General features: G+C 42.9%; 1 protein-coding gene across 1 annotated transcript in view; it reads left to right on the forward strand.

Annotated features, from left to right (window-relative positions):
* CNTNAP4 (contactin associated protein family member 4) overlaps window positions 1-26478 on the forward strand; it is a 278158-nt gene that overhangs the window by 61042 nt on the left and 190638 nt on the right. The gene's annotated exons all lie outside the window — the stretch shown is intronic.

Raw genomic sequence — 26478 nt, forward strand, 5'->3', positions numbered from 1 at the left:
CTCCCCACACTTCCCCCACCCTATTCCACTCCCCACTCCAGTCATACCTGCTCAGATGGGCGTCCTTCACTCCACAGTGCACATGGCAAGGCTCCAGCTGCCCTGCTTGTGCTGCGGCTTCCCGCATTGCTGCAAAGTGCTTTACGGCATTTCTGTGGCAGGTTGTTCTGGCGGAACGTGTTCCCGCACAGATCAATAAGATTCAGTAAGATTGGTCCGTTTGTTCTTTCAAGTTTTTCTCCCGTCTTATTGGACTTCCTCTATATCTCTCTCTGCACTTGGCACCCTACAACTCCTCTTTTCCCTGACTCCTCTCATCTTCAGTTAATCTCTTTTATTTCCCAAATTTTTTGGAGGTCCTAGAGCAGTGATTTTCAACCTTTTCCGTCTCACAGCAAATTGACAGGGTACAAAAATTGTCAAGGCACACCATCATTTTTTTTGAGAACTGACAAGGCACACTATGCTGTTGGTGGGGGGCTCACATCCCCCAATGGCCCTACTAATAAATGACCCTCCCCCAAACTCCCACAGTACACCTACAGACCATTCACAGTACACCAGTGTGCCACGGCACAGTGGTTGAAAAGGCTGCCCTTGAGGCTGCTGCCAGATTTATAAATGCCAAGGGGTGTGGATCTAATGGTTTGGGCAGCAGTGCTCCCCACACAAGTGGCAGCTTGTTGAACCCTTGATGCACAGAACTGCCCTGTTCAGTTTTGCAGCCCAACCAAAATTGGGTCACGACCCACTGGAGGGCCCCAAACCCACAATTTGGAAGCTGCTGCCCAAAATGCTGACAGATCCCTCCATTCCTCTTCTCTTCCTTCCTTTGCATTCCATGCTCTGTTCTTTTCCTGGATGTTAGCTCTTCTAACTGTAGTATGTAGAATACTGGATTTCTTTCTTCAAAATAATGATTTGTAGTCACCAGCAATTAATTTAAATGGATCTAGTTCCTCAATATCATTGGTATGTATTTACAGTTAATTACGATATCTTTCCTTGGTTCAAATGGAAGAAAATTAACCTGAAATTAAAACGATCCATTCTGATGTCATTGTGCTTTGACAAATTAAGAGCAAATATCACTTAATCTTACCAATAGCACAGTGTGTTACCTCTCATTTAGAAGAAGGCAGAAATTGAAGGCAAAGATTGTTTCTTTGGACTCTGAAACAATCTTTGCCTTCAATTTCTACCTTCTTGGGGTAAATTCAATTGAATTGATATGAAATAGAATGCAGATGCACAGTCTGCTGCATGGTAATGTCCTCAGAGATAAGGACTCTGGCCCACTCCAATTTAACTACATTCAATGCTATTTTTCCTCTTAATTGCAAGAATAATTAAGTCTTCAGATGAGTCTCCTATCCAAATATTTCTCCAAAGATTAATTATATAGCACACTCCTTGAATGAATTTTATTGTTATGTTCTACCTTCCATGTGTATATGATTAAATATTTAAACAGGAATATAAGTACCAGAGGTTTGGTGATTTGAAATTATCCATTCCTCCTATCTGATTACACAGTGGACTTTTGCTAGTCCATTAAATCTGATAATAGCATTCAAGCAATTTAACAACATCCACAAGGGGAAAAAAGTGAGCGATGTGGTGTTCAAAGAGATATACAAAAAGCGATAACCTGATTTGCAGAACATTGATGAATCTGAAATGTAATTACAGTTTGTCAATCTTCTTATCTTCAATATGTGTCCTAACAGTGTTTATAACTGAATTATTAATCTAGATGTAGAGCTGAAACTTGTTAAATAAGGTTAAGGCGCTTAAAATTATTATTTAATAATACTATGATAAAATGTCTTAACACAGGAACAGGTGGTTCTCAGCAAAACTGACCCAGCGCTTTCAGTGTACTGTCTGCTTGCATGCACAGAATCTCCAAAGCATGCATGTAGTTTTCACCCAAATTAGTTTTTCGCGGTTCTCTTCCATGGTGGCAACACTGCCATGGTCCATCTCCCCTTCATTTAATGGTTCTAGGTATATTCGTGTGAAGAAGATTAGGATACGTATTTAAAGAAGAAGTAGGAAAGAAGTAAAGAAGGTGGTGAAGTGAGGCACTTCCTCATTATGGAGGGAGACATGTCGACCCACAGTCCAATCCAACTCTGTGGCAGTGCTGGCAGCCTGTGCACTCTCACAGAAATAGCAGGGAGGAAAGGCATTTGAAATGTGCCATAAGGCGCATTGTGGCAGCTGGAAGGGGAGAGGCACAGGTGGGGAGCACAGCCCAAATCAGTACCGGGCCTCCATGCTTGCAGGAGGACCAGAGAGCGCATGTGGCAGTAAGTATCCCGCTGAGTGGAGGGAAGACATTTTTGGGTGGGGGGAGGGCAGCCTTAGGGTGGTTCAGACTGGGGTGGGGCTGGAGACTGCAGCAGAGGCTGCTACCAAATCCTATCCCCCTCCCCTGGGCCTTGGAGCCTGATACAGGTCTCCTTGGATCTGAATGAGCTAAATAGCTGGCTCAACTCCAAGTAGACCCATCAGGTCTGCCACGACTCTACACAGGGTAAGGGAACCAATGTTCCCCTACCCCAAGGAGACCTCCGGCTGCTTCCCCAGCCCCACGGGATACAGTGACAGCTATTTTGGCACTGCTGTATGATGGGGCAGCAGCCAAGGATAGGATTGGGCCCCCAGCCATCCTAGCATTAGCCTTTCCTTTCCTCCCTGCAGTTTTATACCTACACAGACCTTCATAGAGGGAGTAATGTGTAAAACTGGAAGTCAAAAGCTGAAGCATCATAGATCATTGTCAGCTGTGGGATTATCCTTAGATTAGACGCTGTTCCAGAACCACCTTTCAGAGCGCGATACCATAGTCTTTCGAGACTGAAGGTTGCCAACTAACTCCCTTTGTGCATTTACACTTGCTCAGTTATATGTGCACCAAATTCAGTTCTGTAAATGGCTATATATGAATATATGCATATATAAAATATACATTTCACTTCATTACATTTCCCAAGTGCTCAAGGAAAAAAAAAACAAAACTCCCGGTTGCAACTTAGTACAGGCAAGAGGATAAGTAATGAGTTAAGGGTTTTGAAGAGCGAACAGAGTGGATAAAATTGCAGTCACTCAGCAATTTAGATATGTATTTAATTAGTCTCTAGACAGCATGGAAAAAACAAAAGTTCTCTGCCCTCTCCTCAAACATCATTTTGAAATTGAGATCATGTGTATTTAGGGCAAACCATTTTCAGGAAGAAGCTCAGTTGTGCACTAACATGTTTTCTATGGAATTTGTAGGGCAGGAACAGAATCAATTAGCATTTGGCTCTATCTTGAAAGATGCAGTAGGAAAGGAGAAGAAAACTAAAACATAATGAGAGATGCAAAGAAGTAGAAGCCATCAGAATTTTTTTTTTAAATATGCATAGCATTTAATAATACATGTGGGTAGTATAGTACAGATTACTTAAACTGCTTACAGAGACAGCTTTAAAATAAAGCATCTGAGATGCAGTTCTTTTCAGTACTAAAAAAAAACAACCCAAAAACAGAGGGGTTTTTTTGTCATTAGGATCATTGCTGCTTGAAGCAGCTGGAGAGTTTTGCTTGATAACCAGAGTGTAGTTTGAAGAGAATGAAAGGAGTCGGGTAAAAGAAACTGGAGTAGTAGGTGAGCAGTGAAACCGTATGAATCTGTACTGTGGAGTACCGTCATATCCTCGTCGTCATAGATGTGACTGATTTACAGCCTTTGGCAAAAAGCTATTATTGTAGCTGAACTGGTAAAAAAAACCTTTACCTGTATATTACAAAGTTATTGACAGCCCAACAAGCCATGACATGGGAGATTAACAGGATATCCTGCAGCTTCTCAGAGTGTTAATGACAGTGGCGTGTGCGGAGGAGAGGCATTTTGGATCAGGTGCATGGTACCGGAGAAAGCGATCTCTTCTCACCTAAGTCAGTTTCCCAATTAAAACTATGTACCCTGAGCTTTGCTCTGTGGGGCAAAATGTGCAGGTACTCATATGTGTTGCCTGACTTTTTTATTTCTCTCATTTGGATGCATGACATGTGGGACGCTTGATTACACATGTGCATGGCGTTGGGTGACTGCCAGGGGAGCATGATCTGGGCCAATGCTATACTTTGGAATTGGACTGATGACAAAAGACCACTTTACGTTTGTCAGAACAATCACCCCCTTTCCCCAGCAGACTCACTTGGGAGAAATCTTACCTGGTTTCAATTCCATGAGTGGCCTTGCAGAACACACTTGACCCTATAAACAAAAGTCACAAGGAATGAATGAAGTGGAGGTGATTTTAATGCAACTGGAGTGGGTGGATGTGAGTGGCAAAGGTGCATACCAGATCTTGTCCCCCATTTTTCAGCCTGTCCCTTTTCTCTCATTGGACTTATGTCAGCTAACTGGTATGAGTCCAAGGTGACCCATCAGCACTCAGGAGGCCTACCCAGACATGAGCTCCTTGGAGGAAGGGTGATATAATAATGTGAAAAATAAATAAATAAATAAATAAATAAATAAATAAATAAATAAATAAAAACAACTTTTTTACTTAGCTTTGGATGACCTTCTGATCAGCCCCTCAACATTGAATGCAGCACCCAGTCAGTGCAACTGTGTCGTTGTCAATGGTGGGGGATAGGATTGGACTGCTAGTGATATCACGCAGTTGACACTGGTCATAAGCAAAGTCATTCTTCTCTCATCTTGTGCAGATGCTCATTTCATGCATGGAGATTGTGCCCATGACTTACTTCCATGTGCTCAAGACGTCCTTTTCTCAGGAGCCCCAAACAAATACACTTGAACGCATCTAGGCTTCCTATGTGCAGTCTGTACCCTGTGAGAAGTGGCAGGTACGGATCATGTGTACAAAGCTTACAGACACATTTGGGTGTGTGTGCTTCAACTGTTGTGCAATTAAGGGACCTTGAAAGCATTGAGGTTAGGGGCAAGGTCAGTGAATGCGATTCTGATTGCCCACACATTCATTTCTACATGTCTTGCAGAAGGCTAAGCCTGAGTGCCTCCAGTGGCACTGTCAGTCTTCAGGAAAGCAGACTTGTCAGAGGGAAAAAGAAGGCTGTGCCATGTGACAGGCTCTTTTAGCACAATTTGCCTACTTCCCAGCAGTGCTCTGTCAACAGCTTCGGGCCTTCTAACAGAATTCCCAAGAGGAAGGTGCTGTATAATGTGGCATGCACTGCCATAGATAATCAGGCATCCTAAATGCTACTGGAGTAGGGCAGTGCTGAAGCAGAGGCTTTGGAGGTTTTGTTACTGTGGGTTTTTATCAGATTTCTGATGCTTATTGTTAAACCTAGCAGCCAAGGACAGGGAAAAGGTGACTAAAGGTATATAGATAGCCCAGAGCTGAGTGAAACGTGGATATTTCTCCAAAACCAAATATGTAGAAATTGCAAGGATGCAGATTGTTGTGGGCCTTCTGCCTTGAGCAAGGTTTGTGCAGGTGCCTGGAATTTACAGCCTTCTGGACCATTCCAGCTTCATGAATTCCAGTTTTATAGATTAGAATATGGAATTCCAGTTTTATAGATTAGGAACAAGGGTAGTGGAGAGAGATGTGACTACTGAGCATTATAAGGACAGAATGAAAAAGGAGAAAGGAAAATGTAACACAGCAAGATTTTCATTATCTGGACCAACACTGCAGTTACGTAGTATGAGATTTGTGAAGCACTGATAACATTCCTTAAAATGTCTAGAAAATCCTATCCCAGTTCAGACATTCAGTGAATGTATGGTGCTGGGATATCTAGATTGTGCCCACCCTATTCCTGATCTCCATGTGTTCATTTGAAAGTTTGGCCAGAAGTGTCCTTATTATGTGATCAGAACCTAGGATTGTATGTAAGTAATCTCTCTCTTAAGAACTTTGCATGGTTGTCTGGAGATCAGGAGTGGAGACAGGATAAAATCTCAATGGGCAGGGAAGGTGGAGTACAATTCAGTGGGCACAGCTGCCACCAGGGTCCACCCTAGCCTGGCCTGATCCTTGCCCTCATAACCCCTGCTGCTGACTTACTGGTGATGGCAGGGATTCTGCTGGCCAGCGTTTGGGGCTTTCATGCTGGCAGCAGCCGCCTGCAGAATGGCAAAGTGACCGCCACGCCAGCAGCCCAGGCTTTATGCCAGAGGATCGCAAGAACTGCTTAAAGCCCTGACAAGATTGGGACCATAATGTATGAGTTTTATACATTGTATGAATGTATATATCAGTTTCAGAATACCTCCTTTGACTGGCAGCCCAAACCAGTGCAAATTCCAGTGCAGCAGTGCTGGTATAAGCCGTGCTGCATTCTGATTAGGAATTCAGCATGCTTTAGATCTCTGCTGGATAAGGGACATTTGTCCCCTTGCCCTGGGATAAGCCCCAGCATCTGCAATGAGGCAACTTGGACCTGCACATTCTCTAAAGCTGGTGCAAGTTGCCTTGTATCAACAGATCAGGCCCAGGAAGGGGGATAGAATCCAGTGCGCACAGCTGCCACTGTTCCCACCGCTCCCAGGTCCAATCCACTCTCCCTTGCCCTATACTGCCTCCATGCAGTTTGGGGCGTAACTTACCTTCCACGGTCTGTGCTGTTTCCTGTGCCGGTTCAGGCTGTCTGGCATGACCCTTTGCGCCGGCCCACCCGACTCCTATGCTATTGCAAAGTGCTTTACCGCAGTTTTGCAATGACAAGCACTGGTGCAGCATGTGTTGCACAGGCCCACACGCTGCTCAGGATTGTGACATCAGTTTAAGAAGCTTAAGAAATATATATTTGATTTCATTTTTATGTTGTCTTCAGAGCACTGCTAGGCCTCTTGAGTGACTGGAAGTATTCAAGCTATGTGAAATTTAAAAAAAAAATATAAGGCTATTTCTATGCTTCTCCACTCAGCATGTAATCTATAGAACATGCTACCACAAGAACTATTTTGCAGGTGTCTCAGCTTGAACTGCTAGGCTTTCTGTCTTCCTAACAGCAGGTCCAATGGCACAGGGAGCTAGTAGCTGTTCCACTAAGCTTCAGGTTACCAAAAAAAATCAATGCTTTTCAGGAATAATCATCTGTAGACTTGAATGGAGGGGATACTGCCTTTTCCAAATATCACTCCTAATTTAGATTAGACATGGCCCATGGAATTCTCTGTCATTAAATTTGGAGTTTCAAATAATATTTGTCTTGCTCTCTAACAGCACAATATTATGCATGTCCATTCAGAAGTAAACTCCACTGTTTCAGTGGGATTTACTCCTCAGTAAGCGTGTATAGAATTGCAACCTAAGAGCTTCTGAGGAGCTGAACTTTTAATGATATACTTTAAAGTGACCTAAAGATCTTGATGTCTTCATGCTAGTTGACTGATCAACCTGGCAATGATTTATTGTCATGTCTAATTACCAGGCAGCAGCTGCTGCCTTTTCCCTAACTGATATTGAGCCTCAAGGAAAAATGATGGGAGGGTGGGGTGGGGAACCAATTTAATAAAACTCAAGTAATACGTTAACCTCCAAAGGTCTCTTACTATTGCCTTTCCCCTGGACATCAGTGGATTGGAATATAAAGTTGACCTTGAAAACTGGCAGCAGGCTTAAGAGTACAAACAAACACGTAAGAGCAATTTAGGAAGTGCCGAGAAAGCAATGACATAATAAAGCTCTGTATTTCACATCTCACTGCATTGTTTACTGTACTTCTTAAAATGATTGACTTGCCTGTTGTGGAATGAAACATGATTTTGAATTCTAAGACTGGAGGAGATTTTCAGTACAAGAGCAAGGTTTTCTTTCACAGATGGAGTAGAGTCTAATGGCCACACAAACCCTTGCAAAGAACCAAAGGCTTCTTGAAGTACATAAACTGTCCTTCCATTGGGAAATATTGTGGCTGAACTTGATATTTCAGTTTTCTGTTGGTGGTTGTGCTGTATTTCCCACGGGTTGATTTAATCTCTGGGAGATCGTCTATGTCTATGCATGTGGGCAATATTTCTTTGGTTGTGATGGTAGGGCTTATTGCTTAGGTCTTCAAGGAGTGAAAAAAAGCATGGCGTATTTGCCTTGTTATACTCCAATGGCCACATGTCAAGAACGTGCACATTGGCATACAAAAATAAATGCCAGAGAGATATTGCATCGGCGTTCTTATAAATTGAGCATTTTGGTTTGCTAAATGGAAGCCTAGCCGATTTAATGTTGGTGCTGAGCACAGCCATGGATGCCAACTCATGTCTTTGAGTAGATCATTTCTGCCAGCAACCAATGTAGTCAAATGCGAAATTACGACTACAATTGCCGAAGAGCAACACAATGGGGCTGTTCCTCTTGGCAGAATGTTTCACGCTCACTGTGAACTACATATTAGTATAGAATAGAAAGAAAGCTCAGGTGGACCAAAGAGAAATTTATGGAGCTTTGAAAGGAACGTTTAGCGCTGGCTAACAATATCTTAGCTACTGAAATGCATGCAGCTGTCTGCTAGTGAGCTGGACCATGGTTCCATCTATGTTAGCATTGTCTGCTTGGGCTGGAAGTAGCTTGTCCAGGGTTTCCGACAGGGGTTTTTCCCAGCCTACCTGGTGACACCAGGCTTTTGAATGCAAAGCGGGTGCTCCACCAGTGAACTCCAATTCTTTCCCAAAGCTAAAGAAAGACAGCAAAGAACCCCATCATTAACTGATCCTAATTACTATAAGAGGTTCTAGGAAAAAGAAGTGGTGGACAGTCTCATCTTTTTCTTTTGTGTTTTGGCTTAAGAGTTGGGTTTTCCACAACCTTAGATAATTTTGAGAGAGACTAAATGATGGATAGAAATGGTTTTCTGGGGATGAATGTGATCAGGCTAAGGCACCTAAGAGAGAAGAGGATCACAGAACACTTCAAGCTGTAGAAGATCAGGAGCTGGCGACAGAAAGGCCCGTGATTGCATATTTGTTCAAGTGTGGGTATTTCTCTTAAGGGCCCTGTGTACCAGAAACAATGATTTGAGAGTGACACGTTTATTTTTAGACAAGCAGAAAGGAAGGAAGATGAGTACATAGAAGCAAGCCATTAAAATGTGAGTCGAGGGAAGTACGAAAGAAAAAAAAGCATCCTAAAAGGGTCTGGTAAGATAGACTCAAGAAATAATGAATGAATGGAATTACATGACTATTATTCTAATAGTATGTACCAGAAAGATGGTAAAAAATCTTAAAGCATTTTTCCAAAGCTGTGGTGCAGAGCAAGGCAACTTTAGCACTTAGCCTTCTATGCTGTATGCCCTAGCATGTAGCCCCTTTAGCACCTCACCCTATGGCTCCTATCCTGATTGGATGCTCCCACAGATTATGATCATAAATCCAAATATTGCAAAGGGATGGGACACATTCAGGATAGAACCATGCCAGAGGCTAAGTGCTAAATCTCTCATGGTGCCCCCTTTATGCCATCTATTTAAAAAAAGGGAAGGCAAACACATGCATTAATTATAACGTGCAATTTCACCCTAAGATAGCTGAGGGGCACGACCAGGTAAGGCAGCAGTGGAGAGTGGGCAGGAAGAGGGCGGGCCAGTGGTGAAACTGGGTGGGGAGGGGGAGGAACAAGGAGCTGGGAGGCAGTAGGAGGGAGTGGATCTGGAGGCAATGGTGCATGCCAGATCCTATCTCCACCTCTTTTCTCAATGCAGACATAAGCCACCAAAACTGATGACAAATATCTGAAGAGACCCATAGGTGGCACTAGGGTTTACTGGGAGGTAATTATAAATGTTTTATAGTTAACTCTAGTAAGCACTCAGCTCTCACACATACACCTTGCTGGATGCAGCACAGTACTTTTAAATGCAGCTGCATAGACAGGGAGTGGGTAGAGAATAGAACTGGGCCCTCAATCTCCCTTTTCAAACATAAAGTGTTTATCTCTCTCTCAGACAAATAATGGCATGGCAAGGCTTGGATTTTAACACTAATTGAAGCATTCAGAATCCTTGACATTTTAAGCACAGTAAAATTCAGTTCTGCAGTCATCCCCCCTCTTTCTTTTTGCTTCTGCTTTTGGTAGCTAGGAGTGTTTAGCAAGCTAATCTCAGACTTCTGCAGGAACAGGAATATGCAATAAATATTATGACTTTTTTAAAAAACCAACAGTGTGTTTCAGTTTCAGCCCTGTTGAGAACTGTCCATTTTAGTCTGTCCTTAAGACTAAGAGGATATAATGATCTGTGAACAGGAGCTGAAATATGCATCTGTGTACACTTTTTCAGGCATTAACACAGTTAGACTTGGCTTGTTTAACACTGCAATAGTTATAGAAGAGTTGCAATAAAATTGGTGCTACTTAATGCAAATATAAGTCCTTGAAATTATCATTTGGTGTTTGAAGTTGGCTGTTTTCATTTCATAAGCAGAATGATCGAATGAAACGGAATGAACCCACAAATGAACTGCAGCATGATTACCGTTTCTTGGATGGGGGGGGGGGAAGTGATGTGTTTTGGTGTGAGTAAAGTCACCTAATTTTACTCCAGCTTTTATCATTTTTTTATAAAAGTTTTGTGAAATAAAATGAAATAAAGAAAAAAAAAGCTCATTCTCATTATCTTAATGGATGTGTTATGTATATGGAAAATTTAACCCCTCAAAATAACAGCTTTGTTGCTTATGAAAATCAAGCCAGCTGGCAATGACGTTTGCCAAAAGTGATCTTACATTAGTCTAGCTCAATTGCATTTTCTATTACGCTTTTAACATGATCTATCAATACAGTGACTCTGACGAGAGTCATACTGTTGCTGGTGGCAATTTAAAATTGGCTAGCCAGAAGTGCATACTACTTATCCCATTTCTCAGTTCCTGGACTGCTTACTTTAATGCCTTTTCTCAGCCAGAAGCGTTTCTTTATTAATACCACTGTAATGCTATATCAACTAGAATCCATGAATTCTGCTCCATGAGACATCCAAGGAGGTTGCAGTTCCCTTGGGTTTGAAGAGAAATTTATGGCCTATGTTAAAACTTAGTTCTGCTAATGGAATTTTTGAAACATTTCATTGTTCATACCGAAAAATACAGAACGCCAAGCATAGAAATACATTCATTTAACTGTGTGTTGGTGTGTTCTCCTTGCTCTGTAACTGTGTGCCAGTGTAAAGGTGGCCTATTTAAATTTAGGCTAATGGGGGAGGGGGACTAAAAATGTCCAGGTTACATGGAATTCCAGTTGTTGGAATGGATCATACATGAGATGTTGGGTGTTTGTTACAGATAACACATGGATAGGTGCATAACTTGTACCTGTAATTGCTTTGATTTAATATTTCAAAGAATTAGGCATGAGCTGACTTGGAAATGAGGTTTTACATGGAGAAACCTCAAATCTACCTGTACTCTCACCCCAAAGTTATACCTCCTAATCACATATATTTATGCATTGACAATGCATTGTAAATGGTGAGGAAAAATATTTTGCACATGTGCAGAGGTGCTGTCACTGATAATGAAGTGTCAGGTTTTCTGCAGGCTTAGTGTATAGATGTACAAAGTACTTAATGAGATTGCACTTAGTTTGAGTCTTTAACGAAACTTCATACGCTGCAGGCGAAAAAGAAACTTAAGGCTCAATCTTATCTGGGCCTTGTGCTGCTGCTGGAACTCATGTTTTAGAGACTCACGTTGGGAGAAGAAGAAGTCAGTCCAACATGTGAGCCACTTGACTGAGACACCCGTACCAATGCTGCTTTCTCCACCTCCCCCCAATCAGCCAATGGGCTTCTCTCTCTGGAAGTGTAAAGAAAATGAATGGGCTGACTGAAGGGGAAGGATGATAAAGTTGCCAGGGCTGCTGAGGCCCTTGGCAGCCCAGCTGTGAATGAGAAAAGGATGGGGTTGTAGCAGCAGCAGCAGCAGCAGCTCAGAGGAATCAGCTGGCCTTTGTGCTAGGACTTTATATTGGCCTTTGTGCTAAGCATTCCCTTTTTGTTCGCAAGTGGGTGAGCTGCTGTAACCAAGGTACTCAGTGGCATATCAGTCATGGTTCAAATACAGATCTGGGGGGCCTCGTTCTTTCTTTCCTCCACTGCCTGTTCTTGCACCCTGCTTCTTGTGGTTTATTCCAGTACTTATCCATAAGATTACTCACCTTCAAATGCCATGACTACTAAATTTATAGAGGAGCCACTGTGGCAAGACCTTGTCAATTTTTTTTTCTAAATTCCAAGTACATAACTTTTTACCAGTAATCATTAAATGTAGCATTTGTATAGTACTTTTTGCATGTGCAAGCATGCCACATGTATTATCTTTATGTACGAGTAATCCTTGCAACTACTACCATCTGTTAGATAAGTATTGTTAGTCTCATATTGCAGCTGGGGGCTGAGGATGTGATGGACTAACTTGCCTCAGATCATCTGGTGAGTTCATAAAAGAGACAAGACTGATTGCCACAACCAGGACTAGCGTTGCAATGGCAGAGAATGCGTTATGGTGTCCCAGAGATAGGTCCAGAACCACAGATGCTGCAGAGGTCCCATGCACTGCAGCAAGGAAGAGAAGGCCTGTTGACCTCAGTAAAATGGTGGGGTGGGTGTAATGGGGTGAGAGTTGGGTGGATTGGGGCAGGATAAAGGAGTACCAGGGGTGTTGGAGGTGGAAGGGGGTGACACCCAACATGGGTGATTTGCTCCAGATACTGCCCATTTCTAACCAGCTAACACATCCCTTTTGTCTCTTTGGACCTGCATGAACTAAAGAGAAGGGGCAGTGAAGGGGCATATGGAAGGGTAAGGGAGAATACTTTCCCTTTCTCCTCCCAAGTCTTCCGTTTGCCCTTCTTCCACCATAGCATGCAGTGCAGCCTGTTTGGCGCAGCTGCATGCTATGGTGGGGAGAAGCATAGAATTGGACCCTAGGAGATTGAACTGCAACTCAGGACTTCACTGGTTTGCATTATGTCTCTGCCTTGATCTCATTAGATCAGCAATTCTCAGCCTTTTTCATCTCACTGGCACACTGAGAAGGTGCTAAAATTGTCAAGGAACACCATCAGTTTTTGACACTTGTCAAGGCACACTGCACTGCCAGTGGAGGGCTCACATCCCCCAATGGTCCTACTAATAAATGACCCTCCCCCAAACTCCCCTGGCACACCTGCAGACCATTTGTGTTCACCAATGTGCTGCAGCACAATGGCTGAAAATCGCTACACTAGGTCATCTTAGGCCCTCTCAATGTCCTCAGCTACAATATGGGGGATGATAATACCGCTTACTGGGTTGGATCACATAAGGATAATATACATGAAGTTCTTTGCACATGTAGAAAATGCTACACTACTACTAAGTAGCCTTAACTGGGAAAGATCTGATTTGGAGCTTGGCCTTTATCACTGTTACAGTAGGTGACCCTAGTCACCTGTTTGGTGACACTCTCAAAATATTCTCAAAGGTCCTGAGGCATGACTTCCCTTTTCTTATAGTAATGCATGGAAGAGACTATATACAGCATGGGATACAAGATCAGTGTTAATTTCGTTTGCTGACATTTTCCTTGTTCAATAAGGTATAAAATCTGAATCTGCCTCTCTCTCTCTCTCTCTCTCTCTCTCTCTCTCTCTCTCTCTCTCTCTCTCTCTCTCTCTTTCTCTTTCTCTTTCTCTTTCTCTCTCTCTCTCTTTCTCTCTCTCTGTGTATGTCAAACTCATGCCTGAGCCAATATCCAGATGGAACTGGCTAACATCCCTGGATGCCAGTTGTATCCATTTACATCTATAACAGTGGGGGGAAAATGAAGCATATTAGTTTAAAGCATAAATGCACTGTGAGAAACCTTCCCCCCCCCACACACCTTTCTTCACATTCCAACATTTTAAGTGTTTGTCCTGTTCAGCTAATTGCACCGTATGGCATGTGCTGTGAGAGAATCCAAAGTTACTGAATCAGCTTTTCCATTATGAAACAAACATTTCCAGAAGTGTAGCCATCTGAAAAGAAAAAAAAATCCATCACAGAATCTTTTTGCGTATTTGGACTGGAATTACTGAATAGAGATATTTATGAATTCAAGTGTACTGTAAGCATTAATGACAAAGCGACAGGGGATGGGGCAGATACACAACACAAATATTCCTCCTTTAATTGCAACTATGAGCCTTGCAGGCTCTCAAGAGCTCACAATGGCTTCTGCTGTGTGTTACAGTCCCCTTCAGGTTTTCAGTCTAGACAAGTTAAAGGAGATATATCTGCTATTAGCAAAAGCATTATTATTATTATTTTTAAATCTAGCATTCTAGATATTCCAAATGTGTGTGTGTGTGACTAGCTGATTACAATGTTGAGGGTTATCCTCCTTTAGGGTTGCATGCAGCGTGCTAACGAGCTTGGGACATGCAACCTTAAGTATGGAACTAGGCGTTTGCGCACATTCCATGAATGAAAAAACATAACCCCCTGGTCCCTGTACCCTTCCACAATTAAACCTACATATGTGGTCATGAAATAATTGCAAATTCTTCACCTATTCACCCTGGTTCCACTCTCACCCCCTTTTTTGGTTGTGTTTATGTTTAGAATGGTAGCCCTTTGGGGCAGGGACCTGTCCTCTCATCTGTTGCATGGCCTCATGTAAATTTTGGTGCAATAACAATAACTACAAGTCAAATTAGTTGTTTGTTACCTTGAGCAAGTAAACTTGCGTGTTTTGTTTTTATTACTTTTTTAAAGTTTACTAAATAGCAGCTGGATTGCTTCCCATGGATTGGGATGCCAGTGGTTCCCAAATATACCTGTGGTCCCAGCACCCTTCTTTTGTGGTAGCTTCTTCTTTCCAGCTCTCCTGGGCACTACTGGACTGAATGAGATCTTGCGTGATCCAAGATGGCGGCACCTAGGAAAACCAGGAAAAAGAGGCTGTCAGGAACATCCCACAATACCCCTGTGAGTTTGCCATGGCACACAGTTTGGGAAGCACTGGGATAGGCATAGGTTTGAAAACTACCCTGTCATAGTCCAAATCTGGATTTGGCCCTTCTTTAATTGTAAATTGCCTGGAAGATATCTTCCACTGGAACCAGTGGGAAATTTTTTCCCCAGGGCAGACAGCAACTGTGAGGAGCAGTGCAGGCTTGGACCATGGTAGGGCAGAAATAGCCCTCTTCCCCCATGCCATGTTTCCACTCTGGGAGGATGGGCTGTTCCAGTTGCTGTTTGCTAAGTGATAATAATAATCAAAAGAATTCCAGCCTAAAACATATGCTTACATGATCATCTAGTTTGCCCTAAATCTATCTACCGATTTAGTTTGCCTATTAAACAAGAATAATTAAGCAAGACCCACAAGCTTGAGCTTAATGCCTCCCTAGTAGTTTGAGGCAGGCATTTCCACTCACAGAAGAAGGGATTATCTGATTTTTGTTAATTCATCTACAGCGGCTCCAAATAACTGTATGAGTACAACATTCTCCAAGAGGCGTCAGTCCAAATAGGTGGTGACTTTGCTCAAGACCAGGCAGTCTTCAAAGTGTTACATACATGTGGGTCAGCTATAAAACACATCTCTCTACAAATGTAACAGGTGGATGGCATATGATCTAACAAGCATTCTTGGTTTTTCTTGAATATTGGAATGGGACATAGGAGAAGATATCATTTCAGTGCCTTTGCTTGTAAGCTTTTATGGCATTATGGGTCAGAGCTTTGAACCGGCATCTTGTGTCCGGAAGACAATAAGACACTAGCACAGGTGCCAGATAGCTTCTGAACAGTTGGCAAGTGCAACCCCCACACAATAGCCATTTCAGGAGTCTAGACTTGATGTTAGGCATGACAGTTGCCAGTTTTGCATCTGATAAGAAAAGGGTTACAGCCTTACCAGATGGTGCATGTTTTTGCCAAGTACAAGTTTAAACCATCCTTTCTGCAGCAGAAACCAAATTTGGTAGAGCGCTATTAACATCTGAGACTTGAAAAGGGTATTTTGACTCCATTCTGAATCCGAATATGCAGCTCCCAGTTCAGATTACTTTGCTGTGATGTACTGATAGAAAATCTGCCAAAAAAAAATAATAATAATTGTGCAGTGGCTTTTGTAATGTTGGAATGTTTTTGTAATTTTGTAACTCTGGAATTACTCTTTGGAATGTTTGTAACTCTTTTGTAATTTTTGGAATGTTTTGGAATTGTGCAGTGGCTTTTGTAATGTTACAAAGAGTTTGTAACTCTTTGGAATGTTGTCACCGCTGTTTCCTTTTGATACATTATGTTGGCCATTGTAATGTCCTACCGTAAGGCATTCACATAATCTTTTTTTTAAAATGAGAATGCCTTCAAAAGTTATAATAGAATGGTTTCTCTAACATCTCAAGTAGTTCAGACGTTTAAAAAAAAATTCAGAGCAAAGGTATGAATGTAAGCATTTATGTACCGGATCATTCATGAGTATGTTACATTTTTCTTACCTGAGAGTGTGGTTTGAGATCTAAGTAAGAAACAAATGTCAGTATTTGTTGTTGAAGTGATTTCTGAAATGTTCCTCTGTAGGTAGAAGGGGTTTTGCACTCACCAAAGGGCTGTTTCTGCCCTTGCAGCAGTGTGTTGCACAAGAGAAGTGGCATGAAATCCAGAAGTGGTCTTCCACTTGTGGAAGAGCTTTTGTTGACAGAAGGGTCCTGCATTTCATGCCTTCTTCCCCTGCCCCTTATGCAGACCATATCAGACTGCCTCCAGGATGATAAAATTCATGTCCAAAATGACTGGACAAAGTGTGCCTAACATGGCCTCCATTGCAGCTGCAAACCTAACTCTCATGATATCACAGAGCTTGCCAAGCTGCAAGATCTGCTACGTATTTAAAAAACAAAATAAAATAAAATGAATTTCTGTTTCTGTTTAAAAATTACATCAAGCCTCCCCCACACCAATGCAGCTGCAGCAGCGTGAGTTCTGCTGCATCCTATGAGGGTTGTTGGAATACTGGTGGGCTCCTTGAGGTATGGGGACATTTGTCCCCTTGCCCCTGGATAAGCCCAAGCTGTGACAACAGGTCAACTCTGACCCGCGCCTGCTAAATCAATGGTGTAAGTCCAAGTGGATCCGTGTTGGTGCACGTGGCTGGGGAAGAAGGATGGGCTACAGCATGCTCTGCTGCTGCTGATCCCACCCCCTTTCCAGGCCTGACCCTTCCACTCCCATCCCATCTCCTCCTTCTGTCTAGTTATACCCTCTTCTGTCCCCCATTGTCCAGTGCTGAGCTTACCAGCTCCAGCACACGTTGAGGCCTGCACGGGCTCAGGCGGAACGGCGCAGGCCTTCCCACTAGTGCTACTACCTTCTGCGCTTTACAGCACGTTTGCGACAGTCTGCGCTGATGGAGCGGTTCCATTCAACAAGTGGTTCTAGTCCTTCAACAAAAAAGCATCTTACCGTAAAAGCAGGTTTATTGTATTTAAATACAGTGCATGGAAGCAAGTTATCAACCTAAAAAAAAATTGCTATTGCTTTAGTCAATGTCATTCAGACAGCGTTGCTTCATCTCAGATTCTGAATCCTATTCAGCACCAATACACGATGTACCACAAATACAGCCCAATCTTATGCATGTTTCGTAAGAATTAAGGGCCCAATCCTATCAAATTTTCCAGTGCCAAGTGGAGCCATGCCAATGGGGCGTACATTGCATCCTGAAGTGGAGGTGCAGGCCTCCTTAAGGTCAGGGAACATTTATTCCCTTACCATGGGGCTGCATTGCAACTGCATTGGCGCTGGACTGTTGGATAGGATGGGCCTCAGAGCAGGTGAGACGGCATCCGAGATTGTCTCTAGGGAAGGATTAGCAGGACCAGGAAGTTTACAGCCTCTGGAGAGCAAAGTTTCAGGGGGAAACTCTTGTCCCTTTTGGCAGACAAATGCTGCTGACATATTAGGACAGTGGGTCTCAAACTGGGGCATCGTGTTACCACATTGCAATGCCCCAGCTGGAGAGCCATGGACTCTGCCCCCTTAAGGGATGGGGAGGGGGGAGGCAGCGACACGATTGCCAGGATCGCTTCGCTTTGGAGGGGCACAGGGGCTTGGCTGGACTTTACCACAGCCTGCAGCAGCCTCCCAAGGCTGTGGGGAGCTCTGTGCTATCCTCTGCAGGGTCCCCCGAAGCGCGCTGACACTCAAAATAACAATCGCAACCCACTTTTGATTTTGCGATAGCAAACTGGAAGTGGGTTGTGATTGTTATTTTGAGTGTCTATGCATGTTAGGGAGCCCTGCGGAGCCTGGCACGAGGCTCCCCTCACCCCCAGGAGGCCGCTGCAGGCTGTGGTAAGTCCAACCAAGCCCTTGCGCCCCTCCAAAGTGAAGCGATCCTGGCAATCGTGTCGCTGCCTCCCCCATTCCCTGCAAGGACTTACAGCAGGGCTCAAACTCCCTGGGAGTTTGAGAACTGCTGTACTAGAAAATACAGGAAGATAGCTGAAGGAATATCGATATCATCTGATACTAAAGGAGGAATGCAACTTTTCCCACACATAAACCTCCACATTGGAATGAATGTGTGTTTGCAAATACGTACCATGGGGTATTTGAAAATTCATGGAGGTGCTCACAGATGTAATTTCCCACAGAATAACTGCTTGTCTGGTGCAGGCTTAAGATAGAAAGATTGTTCATCACCAATTACCCCTGTTGTGGCCACTGTGTTTTAGGTAGAGCTGTGGTAGATTGCACCTTGCATTTCATGGTCTTTTGGCCCCACTGTTTACATTTATCTTTTTCTTGCTCTGTACCCATGTACAGACACCTGTCAACTGAGGACTGACAATCTAGTTTGTGGCTCTAGTCTAAGGAGTTTCAACTGTGGTATAGCTAAGTCATTTGACACCTGAGTCCCATAAATTTTTTATCACCCCCATACAACATAATTAATTAAATAAATAAGTTTTTTTCACATTTTTGTACCACCCTTCCTCTAAGGAGCTCAGGGTGGTGTGCATGGTCCCTCCTTATTTTGTCCTCACAACAACCCTGTGAGGTAGGTGAGACTGAGAGATAGTAATAGTTGTTGTTGGCATCCTTCAGTCTCAAAAGACTATGGTGTCACGCTCTGAATGGTGGTTCTGGAACAGAGTGTCCTCTCCAGAGTGCAAAGCCTGCGTAAAGTAGGTATGGAGGATAGGCTGTTACCCATGCAGCAAATCCCCCCTCTCCACGTCGCTGAAATGGTCCAATGGAAAGGCAGAGGCCAATACGGTTGGTTCCAGCGGCGTCGCAGGAGTTGCCAGAACGTGACTGTGTTCAGCCATGAACTGCCTCAGGGACTCCGGCTCCGGATTTTGCCTCGAGGTTGACTCCTGAAGCCTTTTCCATAACTGGATGTAGCCACAAGGCAGTGGAGGTTTGGGATTGGAGTTTTCCTTCTCTCAGATGAGCTGCCTTCCCAGGCTGAGGAGTCCCATCTACCCGGTGGCTGTTCAGTCGCCTCTTACGACAAGTACAGCCAAACTGAGGGCCTATTCTTATCCCCAGCCCCCAGGGGTAGTAATAGTCATGACGTGATAGAGATAATCTATCTCTATTACTAATAGAGATAGTAATAGTCATGACGTGAAATGAATAATAACGGCCAGAAAATAAATGCAGTGAATATTTCCCCACAAGCAGCGGATGCAATTCTGGATCAAATCGTATATAACATGATGGTATCATTCCTAAAAGCCACAATTTCCACAATTCTGGTTACTAGGGTGTCACTCCCACCCCCAGTATGTCTCACTGGTCTGTTTTGAGTTAAGGTAGAGGTTCTCAAACTTTTAGCACTGGGATCCACTTTTTAGAATGTCAATCTGTCCGGGACCTGCCAGAAGTGATGTCATGGTTGGAAGTGACATCATCAAGCAAATTTAAATAAATAATTATAAATAATAAAATGAAAGAAAAACAAATAATTAAATAAGGGGAAACCAGTCCTGTTCCCTCAAGTGACTTGCCTGCAATAACACCCACTCCCCAAAAAATCAGTGAGATTTTCAACCTTACCCAGTGCCCAGTTCAAATTAAGTTCTTATATTTAAACCATATCACTATCAGGCCCCACCTGGCTTTACAAATCTAAAATAGAAAAAATTCATCTTACAAGCTCAAACCTCAGTTTTATTCTTTTTATTGGGGGGGGGAAGCTGACTTGTGGAGCATTTATTGAGCACCACGTTCATCAGATTGGGAGCATTATGGTTGCCTCACATTCCCCTTTGCCTAACCTGACCATAAGCCAAGGCATGTTTTCTTACTCGTCAGTAAACGCTTAGTTTTGCTTTCCATAGGGCTCAATACATTTATCTGCTTGGAGGGAGGGACTTCTTGGTGTTTTTTTTGGGGGGGGGGGGCTGTGTTCATCAGATCTGGACCATTCTGGTGTTGTTGGATTCCTCTCAGCCTGCCCTTTCTGATGGACTAAGGCACGTTTGCCTACTCATGACTAAATGCGCGATATGGCCCAGTTTCAGTTTCCATAGGGCTCCATGCATTTTTGCTTTCTGGTTTTTGGGTCATAACATTTCATAGAATGGAGATATTTCACCCCGGTTTCTTTCTTTGCATGCCACTGTAAATTCCACATCTGATGGTATATAGCATGATGATATGATTCCTAACCACTGTGATTTTAGTGATTTTGGTCACTTGTGGTGTCACATGCCCCCCCCCCCCAAGGCTGATACCTCCGCCCTTTGCTAACTATGCTACTGAGTTTCAATACTATTGTTAGTCTTTAACATGCCACAAGACCCTGTTCAGTTAACAGTCTGGTTCAGTAACATTGGGTATCCATGAAAGTTACATATTTTCATTCCGTATTTCATATGTTATCCAATGTCTATCAGTTGCTTCTAGTCAGGATATCCAGATTCACAGGCAGCATTCATTCAAAGAGCAATTGCTAAGATTATTGGAAATTGGAAAGAATTGTTGCTTTGTGCCTTGCTTGTTGTATATATGGATGCACTGGGCTGGTCACTCTTTGGACAACACACAAGGCAAGATGAACTCCAAGTGACATGTATTCATACTGCTTAGAGTACATTTGCACATATTCCTCTGTCTCTCTGTGTTCCCAGCCAATGTCACGGTCCAACTGCACCAAAAATTGAAGGACCTATGCCTTCTTTGGATACAATCCATAGCCTTATTTACCAGTGCAGTGTTTCTCAAACTGTGGGTCAGAACTAGAGTCACGAGCCAATTTCAGGTGGGTCGCGTAGCACCCAGCACAGTAGACACTGAAAATACAGAGCTTAAAATATAGGATACAGAGGTACTGAACAGGGCAGGCTTCTGGTAGGAGAGAGTCATGGTGCTCTGCCCTGAATAAGTGGGAAGATGGGATGCTGGAAAGGGGGGAAAGAACTGTGTTGTTGAAGAAGGATCCAAGTCTGTGTTCTGCATTGACTTCCGAGCTGGAATGTTTGCATTCCAAGCTATGAAAAATGACAGCATGAGCGCACTGTGTAATGGGACCTTTGGCTAATTGTGGCTTAGGTTTGAAGCCTAAATGGATGTTGTCACTTCCGACCGTGGCATCACGTTCAGGTTGATGAAAAAGTGGGTCCTGGTGATAAAAAGTTTGAGAATACTGAACTGGGGGTTAGAGAAATTAGTGGAATGAAAATCAACGTACAGCTCAGGTGAGAAGGTGATATTCCTTTCTAGTTTCAAAGCATAGATTTGCAACATGCTCTGTGAACTAATATAGCAGAAACTAAACAAACTAAAATGGCTTGTTTGCTCAGGCGGCCGTCTGGTCTTCAGAGAAAAGATGAAAACAGTTGCTAAATATCTAGATATAATAGTTGTGTTTTGTGTCATATTATTCTTAGTATTAGGACAATTTTGTATTGAGCACACAATGCACCACAGGAGGAGACTAGTGATTGCGTCTTTTTCTGCAATGGTGTTAAATCCTATAGAGAATGCACGTTGCTTACTGCATGAATAAGTCTGCCGGTGTTCAGTAAGGCAAAACAACTCTAGAGAGAACTTGCATTAGTTCTCTGCTTTAAAGCAAGTCAGCAGCTGTCATATGGACACTTAAACAGAATGGTTCTGGCATTAAGACTTGAAGAAAATCCATACTAAGTAGTTGCTTTTCTGCTTTGGCATTTTGAAATTACCACTGACACAGGCAATTTAATCAGTTTCATTAAGAACATGGAAGAGAACTTTATGAAAACTCAACCTTCACTGATCTCAGCTTGCTTCAATATATTTTCATAATATCTGGTACTGGATTCATCAATTGATGTCAACACCGCTTCACTTCATTGGCACTATTCATATGGGAAATCTCTGTAATCCGATAGTCAAATTCCACGCGCGGCTGTGTTTAAAGGTTTGCTTCCTATTAGACAGAACTGCAAAAATGACTCACAAAGGGTCATAAATGATTTAAACAGACCATGTCTACTAGAGATATTGTTGTTTTCTTATGTTTTGTCCCTATCCTGCTTCATTTTTTTTATTTTGTACCCAAAAATGGGCACAGAAATATTTTTAATTTTGTGCCCATTTTTTTAATTTCATGCTTATGATGAAATGTATTTTTTTCTGGAGATGTCATGCATAAAATAAAATACATACTTGCATCTTAGTACATGGATTTTCCTTCCAAATCATGTATATAGAGCAGAAGATCTATATGTATATAGATCTGTTAGAAGATCACGCACAGTTGATGAACACATCTTTTTTTGTATGACACGATGTAGGTAAGACTTGTGATGATATGCCTGCCACCCACAACCTTGTCCATGTGTTTAGTCCTGCAGGTTTGATTGAATACCTCAGTGGTAGTAGCCTTGTCAGATGTTAGGGTCCTCATGGATATCAAACCATGCTCTCCACACCAGTGTGCTCAATGGCCATGCTCTCAGGCCATTCTGTGTATGGTGCTTGCCTGCAGAGGGCAGTATCCAAAGCAGGGACAGTTTCTACATATGATGTGGAACCTAGAGCCTGGTGCCTGTGCCCAGTCAACATGTCAGCATGGAGCCATAGCTGTACTGTGTGTTCCTATTTGCCCCCCCCCCCTCCTCACACATTGGCTGCACATGACAGGCATACTGCTTGAATAGGGCTAGTGTATCTGAACATTGTGGTACTGGTGTCATGTTACATCATGTCACTGACATGACTTATGAAGGGGTTGTTAACAGAAACAAATTCTTCTTCAAAAGTACAGTTTGGAGCATCACAGAGAAGTTTTTTGTTGTTTTTTTTGGCTGTGTTTTTTAACTCTGTTCTTCAGGTCAGTAGAAACAGCAAATGCGTTAACTTGCCCAAGTTGTATGTTAGAGAGAATTGAATGATTTGAGGAAAAAACTGTTGGCATTCAAGAAATTCAACTAAAGTTGCAATCCTAACCACACTTACCTGGGGATAAGACCCATTGACCATAATGGGACTTACTTCTGAATAGACGTGCATAGGATTGGGCTGAAAGATAAATACAGCACTTCCCTACATCCCCCAATAATGTTGTCTAGGACAGTGTTTCTCTTTTGTCCCTGACTGTACCACTTCACACAGTCCACCTATTGGAAGTACCTCTAGATAGAAGTAGCTGGTGATGATGTCATCACCAGTTAGTTCTGGATTGAGAAGCCAAAGGCAACTCGACAGACACCGGTAAGAGACTCAGGGTGGGCAGGAGGTCTTTCCTGAGTGTGCGAAAAATGTACATTGGAGCTCTGCCTGCTGAACCAAGCCTCCTACCACTGCTTGTTGCATTGCTGCTGGGTGGCAGGGATTTGGGGGTCCCACGAATACCACTGGACACTACCTCAAGTACCACTGCTGGTAAGAGTACTGCTGGTTGAGAAACTCTGGTCTCGGATTACAAGTTTAGCACTCTGCAGGGGGGAAAAAACCTTTATTTGTTTATGCTTTTTAGTTGAACCCATTTTAATGGTTGAATATGAGTTGGTTCTTAAAATATGGGTGGCAAATGAGCTGCTTCCCCGATTTCTTTAACAGATCCACTTTTGGTTACTGATTTAAGTATAACAAACTGGAGGTGATTCAAAGGAAAGCCTTAAAGATAATAAAAGTTTGATACTGCCTGGCATACTGTGAAAGGTTGAATGAAACAGGTTATTTGTAACCAAATCAAAAGAAGATTAAGGAGGGATATGCTGGCGGTTTTTAAATATCAAATGTCTGCCCGAAGAATGAGGGTTGGCAAATGTTTCCCAGGGCAATTGAAACAAGGGCAAAACCCAAAGGCATCCAGTTACAGCATCAGTGAGAAAAGAAATTCTTCACAATGAAATTGATTTATAGCAGTTACAGTGCAAAGGCTGAGAGAAAACAATAGCAATTATTGGACCTCCACAGCAGATCCAATAGGAGACAGCAAAGTAAAGGCAACAAAAGGGTAGATCAGATCATTAAGTCCCTTGGTGGAGAGACCTCTCTTTTTCTGCTTTGTACAGTCAGTACAATGTACAATAATGGCACAACCTACATACCGTTGCTGCTAAACCTAACGGTGGTACTGCATGGCAGTTTCCAACTAGGAATGTTAATTATGAGAATTCAAAAGTGAACCAGGATAGCATTTTGTTTCACAAGTTTTTTTTCTGATTCTGTTTGGGAGGGGTTCTATTTCACCTAAAGTTCCATGTGAATATTTGTGGTATCCTGAGACAGAGAGAAACACATTTGCAGCATATGGAGAGATGGAAAGATGTGTTTACAGAAACAGCTTGAACCCTTCAGAGCTTCCTGAGGGTGCAAAGTCTTCTTATCTGAGTGCAGTAAGGGATAAGCTTCAGCAAGAGTATTTTCTGCTAAATGTGATCTTCTGAAGTGGTAATAAGGTTTAGGCATAGTTCATCAATTTTCTTTGCGATTGGAGCCACTGAGGCATTCCAAGTGCTGGAAATATGTCTCTTTTTCTCTCTCTTGCCTATACTTGTAACTCTCTCTCTCTCTCTCTCTCTCTCTCTGTGTGTGTGTGTGTGTGTGTGTGTGTGTGTGTGTGTGTGTGTGTGTGTGTGTGTGTCTGTGGAGAGAGAGAGAGAATTAGGAATAATTGCAGAAATATATCATCTTTTTGTTTTGGCATTGTTTTAAAAAATCTGGCTCTTAATAATGGATTTAAAAAAAAATTTTTTTTGTCAAGCTGATACTTCACTAGGCCAACTCGAGCCTGGGAAGGTGGTTTGGATTCAGTGGATATTGCTGCCACCAAACCTGCCCCTTCCCAGTCCCGACCTATCCTCCTTTCCTTCCTCATCCTTAGTCCTTCTGTCTTCTTCCACTTCCCTCCCCCCCCCCATGCATACTTACCATGGCTTTCAGAGGCATGCGGAGTTGACCATGAATCCACCATCTTCCTGAGCCGGATCTGCCCTCCTTTATCCCCCCTTCCCCACCTCCCTCCACCTACACATGGGAGTGGGGGGGGGTCTTGCCCCCTTCTCCGCCTCCCTCTACCTACTCATACTTTCCCTGGCTGACAGGTGTCTGGAAGTATGCGGAGCTGGCTGCTCACTGCTTGCAACTGTGGCCAGGCCGCATGTTCTGGTGTATCTCCTTTTGTGGTAACTGGAAAGTGCTAGAAGTGCAGAACACTCATGGAAAAGACAGACAGTGGTTTGTTCTTGAACAATAGGACCACTAAGAAATTGGTCTTCTAATATCATGAGACCTGGCAGTGGTGAACACTGTGGCCAGCCTCACAGAGTAGGCACCTAGAGAGAACCAGACATAGTCGATACTTTTTAAATGATACTGAAAACAAAGGTAACTTTACTAAGAGCAAATGTGTCCAAAATGGGCAATAAGCTGTAATTGGCAGGGATGGGGAAGCCCAGCATGGCTTGACTTGAGTCAAGTCACCGAGTCATCACCCCCGACTCAACTTGAAAAAGAGTCATGACGGGAGCATTTTCTAAGTTGCCGAGTCACTCTAAAGGACTTGTCAAGTTGTCGTCGTCCCCTTTAAAAAGCCTGCCATGGGAAAAGCAGGGCTGCTGCCAGGGTGTGTGTGTGTGTTGGAGTTCTCTTTGAACACTCCCCTACTGTCCAATCCCAATTTTATTTTTGGTCTTTTTCTCCCATTCTTCATTTTACATTTTAATAAACCCCTTATGGATTTATGTTATTCATTTTTCTGCTTTTCTCCTTACTGGCTCTTCTTTTGTATAAGAATAATTTTTCTCATCAAACTTGTGGATTGGTAGTCTTTTTCTCTGAAGAATCTTCCAGAAACTTCACCAGCCAGTCTTGAAAGATTCGAGCAAGTGCAGAAACTGAACTTATCTTCTTAAATTGCAGGGAGGAATTTTTTTAGTTTAATTAGGGAACTGCTACTGCAGTCCATTACAGAATTTCTGAGGGTAGAATCTCATTGCATTTAGTGGGGTTTGTTTTCTGGCCAGTACCAGAGCAAAAAGGGGGGGGGAGCAAATGGTGAGTACTGCAGGCACC

Source organism: Tiliqua scincoides, chromosome 2 (genome assembly GCF_035046505.1).
Source record: "Tiliqua scincoides isolate rTilSci1 chromosome 2, rTilSci1.hap2, whole genome shotgun sequence".
In the NCBI taxonomy this organism is placed as follows: domain Eukaryota; kingdom Metazoa; phylum Chordata; class Lepidosauria; order Squamata; family Scincidae; genus Tiliqua; species Tiliqua scincoides.